Source organism: Mus pahari, chromosome 1, assembly GCF_900095145.1.
Source record: "Mus pahari chromosome 1, PAHARI_EIJ_v1.1, whole genome shotgun sequence".
NCBI classification, from domain to species: domain Eukaryota; kingdom Metazoa; phylum Chordata; class Mammalia; order Rodentia; family Muridae; genus Mus; species Mus pahari.
Window position 1 is genome coordinate 99,971,714 of NC_034590.1, and position 7,914 is coordinate 99,979,627.

Genomic DNA, 7,914 nt, shown 5'->3' on the forward strand with positions numbered 1-7,914 from the left:
GGGTATAGGGAACTTTCGGGATAGCATTTGAAATGTAAGTAAAGAAAATAATAATAATAATAATAATAATAATAATAATAAAAAGAAACGTACGACAAGAAATAATTGAGCAAAAACCATAAAAGATAAAATAGGAATAGGCCCATAGCTACTAAAGAAATTGAGTCAATAATTAATGATCTTTGAAAAGAGAACTCTGTGACTCTCATGAGTGAAATGTGAAAGGCCCACCCCATCGTCTCATCTTTATCTCAGCTATTAAATCTAAAACCAGATCCCAGTAGGTTCACTTGTAAGTTCTACCAAGTATTTAAGGAAAATAGTATTCCCACTCTCTGCAGGTTTTTACAGAAAAGAAAAGCAAATGAAATAAGTTCTACCCTATTCCAAAAGGCGACCACTACCTTATTATCCAACCCAAGGATAAAAGTGAAACTACAGACCATTGTTTCTAATGAACATGCATGCAAAAATCAACAGAATATTAGCAATCAAATCCAATAAATATAAAAAAAACCAGTCTGGGTTCACATACCCAAAGTTGACTCAACATTAGAAAAACAACAAATATAATTTATCATACCAATAGGTAAAGGAAGAAAAATCATGAGTATATCAGTAATAGACAAGAGAACTCATCCATAATTAAAACTTTGTCAAAAGAGAACTAGGAGGCTGGAGAGATGGCTCAGCAGTTAAGAGCATTGACTACTCTTCTACAGGTCCTGAGTTCAATTCCCAGCAACCACATGGCAGCTCACAACCATCTGTAATAGGATACTATGCACTCTTCTAGTGTGTGTCTGAAGAAAGCTGCAGTGTACTCATATAAATAAAAAAGAAAGAAAAGAAAACAAAAGAGAACAAGGAACTTGAACTTGATAAAGAACATCTAAAAACACACACACACACACACACACACACACACACACTCCATAGCATTAGCATCAGGTGTAGAGACAAGAGGACTCTGAGTTCCAGGACTATGTAGATAGTTCCAGGCCACCCAGGGCTACATAATAAAACCCTGTCTATTAAATAAGCAGACAAATAAATAAGTTTATTTTTTTAAATCCACAGTAAAAAAAATTTTTCCCATAAAATTAGGAACAAAACAAAGATATCCCCTCACACTACCCCCTTATGTTCAACATCATAGGAAGAATTCCAGCCAATGTAAAAGATAAACTTAATGGCAGAGAGAGCAGAAAGAAATTCATCTGTCTTGTTCATAACTGCCTGTGAAGGGAAGCTAAAGTAATAACCAATAATAAAAAAGAATATAATGTACAAGATTAATGTACAAGCTACTTGCTTTCTGTTATGTCTGAAATGAAATTTAGAATTTGAAGTTAAAAATAATACCATTTACATTAGCATCACAAAATCAAATACATAAGTACAGATCTTACAAAAATAGGCAAGGGCTACACTTTTTTTTAATTTTTTAAATTTTTAAAAATCTATTTACTTATTTAATTTATTTTTGTTTTTTTTCTAGACGAGGTTTCTCTGTGTAACCCTGGCTGTCCTGAAACTCACTCTGTAGACCAGGCTGGCCTTGAATGCATTAATCTGTCTGCCTCTGCTTCCCAAGTGCTGGGATTAAAGGCGTACGCCACCACTGCCTGGCCTAACTTTTTTTGGAAAATATCTCTTTCTTTCTTTCTTTCTTTCTTTCTTTCTTTCTTTCTTTCTTTCTTTCTTTCTTTCTTTCTTTCTTTCTTTCTTTCTTTCTCTTCTTGCTTGCTTGCTTGCTTGCTTGCTTGCATTGTTTTTTTCTTTTTTTCTGAGATAGGTTTTCTCTGTGTAGCCCTGGCTGTCTTGGAACTCACTCTGTAGGGCTACACTCTTAAAAACTACAAATTTGAAGTGAAGAAAGGAGATATGAGTAAATGTTAAAGTAATGCTCACGTATTTTTTAAAAGAAGAAAATATTGCAATACCAGTTCCTGATAGTTTGATCTTTAGAGTAATGAAATCCAGTCAGAAACACAGCAAGTTATTTAGAATGTTATGAACATAAACAAGCTGGGTTCTCTTTTAACAAGCTGTCTTAAAAGTTTGTATGGGAAGCCCTAAAAGCCAGAATAACCAAAATATTGATAAACAAAGTTGGATAACTGGCATTACCTGACTTCAAAACTTATTGTAAAAACTATATTAGTTGGGGAATGGAGGGAAGGGATGAATCAGCAGTTAGGAATGTTTGTGGCCCATGCCTTTAATCCCAGCACTCATGCTTGTTCTAAAGACATGAGCTCAGGTCTCGGTGATTGCATAACAAGCTGGGCACCCTCAGGAATCAGATCTGAGAAGGGGCAAAACCAAGAGGAACACTATGGCTTGCTGGCTTCCAACATAGCTAAGACCCCAATTTCTGGAAGATGCACTCACTCAAAGAAAGGGTAATATACCTTCTTTGGGCCTTTGCATGGATGGTCACACATATGCACACATACACATAAACAAATACCTATATTATTCAAAACAGTGCAATATTGATGAAAGAAAAGCCCAAGAATGGGCCCCTACAAATAGATATCACAATGCCAGAAGTTACTCCATCATTACACTGTGAAGTTTAAGTTCAACTAACATGTCAACTTTCTTTTGGAAACCATCTTCATGAGCCAGGATTTCTCATAACTAAAGATATTTTGTGATTTGCATGAAGTATTAAAATTTAGTATAAATCTTTTATTTACCATAAAGAAAATACAACTCAAGCCATCTTTCCTGTATGTCAGCAAAGTCCAGCCTTGCTTCTCAATGTTTTATTTGAAGCCTCAGTTTTAAACACTTTTCAGACAACACATTTTGAGAGGGACAGATTTTATTTCTAACAGATAAAAAAGTCAGGTTGTAATTGATCACAATTTCTCCTTTTCACATTGTATTTCTGAGAGCTAGAGATACCTCAATGGGCTACAGGATAATTTTCTTGGGATGAATAATTTCCACACATAAAATGTCATGAATTCTCACTAATTTGTATTTTAACATTGAGGTACTTTCTGCTTCCTTGTCTTTAAATGTTGGTCAGCCATCAGCATAAATTAAATAGTGTGACTAAAGATTAAACCTCCATCGAAGCAGTATTTAGCTGAGTGGCATACCAGCTAGGAAATGATGAGACCATATCTGGACCAGCAGTACACACATTTAGCCGCTAACAACACAGATATATAGGCTCACCAAGTTATTTCTATTGGTTCCATTCACATGGATTCTAGAACAGTTTATATTCTAAACCTCAAAAACTGAAAAGATGGCCTTGGTGCTCTTAGTACTGTCTCTGATTACATATGTTACGGTTGAGTTCCTGTGTCTTCAGACATGGTTCCTTCTAGTTGCTGAGCAGCTCAGAGGGAAGTGCATCCCTTGCCAACTGACTATATCATCATAGACCACCTCACAGTGGGCTCCTTCCGGGACAGTGATGACACACAGAAAGTACTGACTGCTTTGTATTTCCTTAGAAATCAACCCAAGGCATACTCAAGGATCAATAGTAGGCAGCTGAAAATCTGAACTAACGGCAGAAATTCTGTGCAGCCTAGAGAATGCGAAATTAGAGGTCAGGGAGAAGAGGCAGAGAGGAAAGAACAGTGATGCTCTTCATGAAACTGGCAAACAGAAGGGCAACTGCTAAAACCAAGAGCACTGAGGAAAAAGAGAACCAGATCACAGAGCCAGAACAAGTGACCACAGAGGCTTCGACAACATGCAGCGAAAGACTACCACAGAAGAACTGAGAGCTGTCACCTCACAGCAACCCATGGTGACAGACTCAGAGTGGTTTGGTCTGAGTGCAGAGGAACAGTAAGTGTTTCCTCTATCTGGGATATAGGCAAAAGACTGTATATCCACATTTGGGAACCAATGGAGTCCCGTAGGACTCAGTGGCCTAAGAAACTAGCACCCAGACCACTAACAAGCCACTAACTTTTGTGGCTTCCATCCTCTTTTCCATAAATAGGAATAATGAATACTAACCTCATAAGACAATTTAGAAGATTAATTCCATGTATACTTATATGACGGTATCTATTGTAAATCTAAGACATGCTACTAAAGAAACAACATAAACTCTTAAAGTAGTTGGAAATGAAATTAAAGATATATGATGAGGGTTTTGTACAATTCTGCTATTAAAATCCTTCTGTTGCTGATAAACCAGTGTTCCAATTGTTTTATAATCTATTTAAAGTGTAAATTTTCGAATTAGGCATAGTGAAAGCAGAGGCAGGGAGATCTCTGAGTTATAGGCCAGTCAGTACTACATAGAACCTGTCTTTAAAAAAAAAAAAAAAAAGTTGCTTCAGTGTCCTGATGTGGAGCGTCACGTCGAGTGCGTGCTCATTCAGCCATGATGCTTGAGGAAACCCAGACCCAAGACCAGCCAATGGAGGAGGAGGAGGTCGAGACCTTTGCCTTTCTGGCAGAAATTGTCCAGTTAATGTCCTTGATCATCAATACCTTTTACTCGAACAAAGAGATCTTTCTGAGGGAGCTCATCTTCAATTCCTCGGACGCTCTGGATAAAATCAGATATGAGAGCTTGACAGAACCTAGTAAACTGGACTCTGGGAAGGAGCTGCACATCAATCTCATTCCCAACAAACAGGATTGAACCCTGACGATTGTGGATACTGGAATTGGAATGACCAAGGCCGACTTGATCAATAACCTTGGCACTATTGCCAAGTCGGGCACCAAAGCCTTCATGGAGGCTTTGCAGGCTGGTGCAGACATCTCTATGATTGGCCAGTTTGGTGTTGTTTTTTACTCTGCGTATTTGGTTGCTGAGAAAGTGACTGTCATCACGAAGCATAACGATGATGAGCAGTACGCCTGGGAGTCCTCAGCTGGGGGGTCCTTCACAGTCAGGACTGACACAGGTGAACCAATGGGTCGTGGAACAAAGGTTATCAAGAAGACCAAACTGAGTATTTGGAGGAAAGGAGAATAAAGGCGATTGTGAAGAAGCAGTCTCAGTTTATTGGCTATCCCATAACTCTCTGTGGAGAAGGAACGAGATAAGGAAGTCAGTGATGATGAGGCTGAAGAAAAGGAAGAGAAAGAGGAAGAGAAAGAAAAAGAGGAAAAGGATTCTGATGACAAACCTGAAATAGAAGATGTTGGTTCTGATGAAGAAGAAGAGGAGAAAGATGGTGACAAGAAGAAAAAGAAGAAAATAAAGGAAAAGTACATTGATCAAGAAGAACTAAACAAAACAAAGCCAATTTGGACCAGAAATCCTGATGACATTACTAATGAAGAATATGGAGAGTTCTACAAGAGCTTAACTAACGATTGGGAAGAACATTTGGCAGTAAAGCATTTTTTCTGTTGAAGGACAATTAGAATTCCGGGCCCTTCTTTTTGTCCCAAGACGCGCTCCTTTTGATCTGTTTGAAAACAGAAAGAAAAAGAACAACATCAAGTTGTATGTTCNCAGAGTTTTTATCATGGATAACTGTGAGGAATTAATCCCTGAGTATCTGAATTTCATTCGAGGGTTAGTGGATTCTGAGGATCTCCCTCTAAATATTTCCCATGAAATGCTGCAACAAAGCAAAATTCTGAAAGTTATCAGGAAGAATTTGGTCAAGAAATGCTTAGAACTATTTACTGAACTAGCAGAAGATAAAGAGAACTACAAAAAGTTTTATGAGCAGNTCTCAAANAATATAAAGCTTGGAATTCCCGAAGACTCTCAGAATCAGAAGCAGCTTTCAGAGCTGTTGCGGTACTACACATCTGCTTCTGGGGATGAGACAATTTCTCTGAAGGACTATTGCACCAGAATGAAGGAAAACCAGAAGCACATCTATTTCATCACAGGTGAAACCAAGGACCAGGTTGCTAACTCAGCCTTTGTGGAATGTCTCCGAAAGCATGGCTTAGAAGTAATTTATATGATTGAGCCCACTGATGAGTATTGTGTGCAACAGCTGAAGGAATTTGAGGGCAAGACCTTGGTGTCTGTTACCAAAGAAGGACTGGAACTTCTAGAAGATGAAGAGGAAAAGAAGAAATAGGAAGAGAAAAAGACAAAATTTGAGAACCTCTGCAAAATTATGAAAGATATTTTGGAGAAGAAAGTTGAAAAGGTGGTTGTGTCAAACCGATTGGTGACATCCCCATGCTGTATTGTCACAAGCATGTATGGGTGGAGAGAATCATGAAAGCTCAAGCCCTCAGAGACAACTCAACAATGGGTTACATGGCAGCAAAGAAACACCTGGAGATAAATCCTGATCACTCCATATTGAAACCTTAAGACAAAAGGCAGAGACTGACAAGAATGACAAATCCGTGAAGCATCTGGTCATCTTGCTGTATGAAACTGCACTTTCGGCTTCAGTCTGGAAGATCCCCAGACCCATGCTAACAGGATCTACAGAATGATCAAGCTTGGTCTAGGTATTGATGAGGATGATCCTACTGTGGATGATACCAGTGCTGCTGTAACTGAAGAAATGCCTCCCCTGGAAGGAGATGACAACAGATCACGCATGGAAGCAGTAGACTAAGCTCCACCGGAACTGTGTTTGCTTACCTTCGTTCCTTCTGATGATATATTTCCCATGGTTTTTGTTTATTTTTGTTAAACATTTAAAACATCTGTGTGGCATGAAAACTAAGGGGAAGATAAAATTTCTACATGTGATACTGTGATACTATAGGTTTAACTCAAGAGGTTGATAGAACGTTTGTTGTAAGACGTAATGTAACCTACTGTTAATGTTAACTTTGTGGTCTGAAGTGTTTAGCTGTTGAGCTGGATTCCTTAGTAGACCAAAGTAAGATGGCTTAAATTACATCTTAAAATTTTCATTCCCTGTAGTTAATTCTGCATGTATTAGTCTTAGAAGTAAACACAAGTTAAAACAACTTGACAGGAATTCCCCAAGTGGCTTGTTTTCCAAAGTCCTGAGAACAAAACCCTAAGTTTCCTAGGTCTTGTAACTCAGCAAGGCTTGTGAATGGAAATAACAGTGCCCAATCACATTCTGCTTTAGAAGGCAAATACAGATGAGATTAAAAGAGAAAGAAAGAAAGAAAGAAAGAAAGAAAGAAAGAAAGAAAGAAAGAAAGAAGAAAGAAAGAAAGAAAAAGAAAGAAATGGGGCTAGAGAGATGGCTCAGTCATTAAAAGTGAGATTTACAACCAATAAATAAATAAATACATACATACATACATACATACATGCATAAATAGTCTATTTTAAGTGATAAAATCATGGATCATAAAGTTAGGTAAGTATTGTGGGAAATCTATTATATATGTCTATGTAACTTAAAGTTATACTTGGAAATTTGAAAATTTTCATATCAAAACTTATTTTCTTTTTAATATATAAATACAGTGGTTTGTGGTATTTGAAATAGTAATAGCAACTCAGTCTTTAAAGGCATTTCTGGCAGTCACAACTCCAAACAAAACATGGTTCCTTCTTTAAACTTCAATCAAAATCACAAACGTTCCTTCACCGTGGGTAGACAGAAGCAAAACACACACAACAGAGTTCCACCTGTTGGCAGAGAAGGGCCCCTGCTACCTGCTGGCAGAGAAGAGCCCCTGCTACCTAAAATCAGGTCCCAAATCACTCCCAATGGGAGCTCATCCCAGAACATGTTTCCTGACACCTCTCTCCAGTCCCAGTTTAATTAATTTCTTTTCTTCTAGATTGGCCTGGGCTAAGAGTACTAAAGATCCTCGGATTGCAGTAGGTTCCTGTTCCCCACTAGAAAAGAAAATTAAGGTGAGGAAATATATTTGGCATGCACTTTGGGTTCTGTAATAAGATCATATAAAGTTTATTGGAGGTAAAGGAGACCCAAGCATTTCAAGGGAGAAAGTCAATCCTCGGGCTTTACTTCCGTATTTGGTTCTCTGAGCAGT

At 37.9% G+C, this 7,914-nt stretch overlaps 1 pseudogene across 1 annotated transcript; it reads left to right on the forward strand.

Moving 5' to 3' along the window:
- Window positions 1-4,345: 4,345 nt before the first annotated feature.
- Window positions 4,346-6,542, forward strand: LOC110325847 (annotated as a pseudogene). The gene has a single exon (XR_002380760.2). The product of XR_002380760.2 is annotated as a heat shock protein HSP 90-alpha pseudogene (transcript).
- Window positions 6,543-7,914: the final 1,372 nt, after the last annotated feature.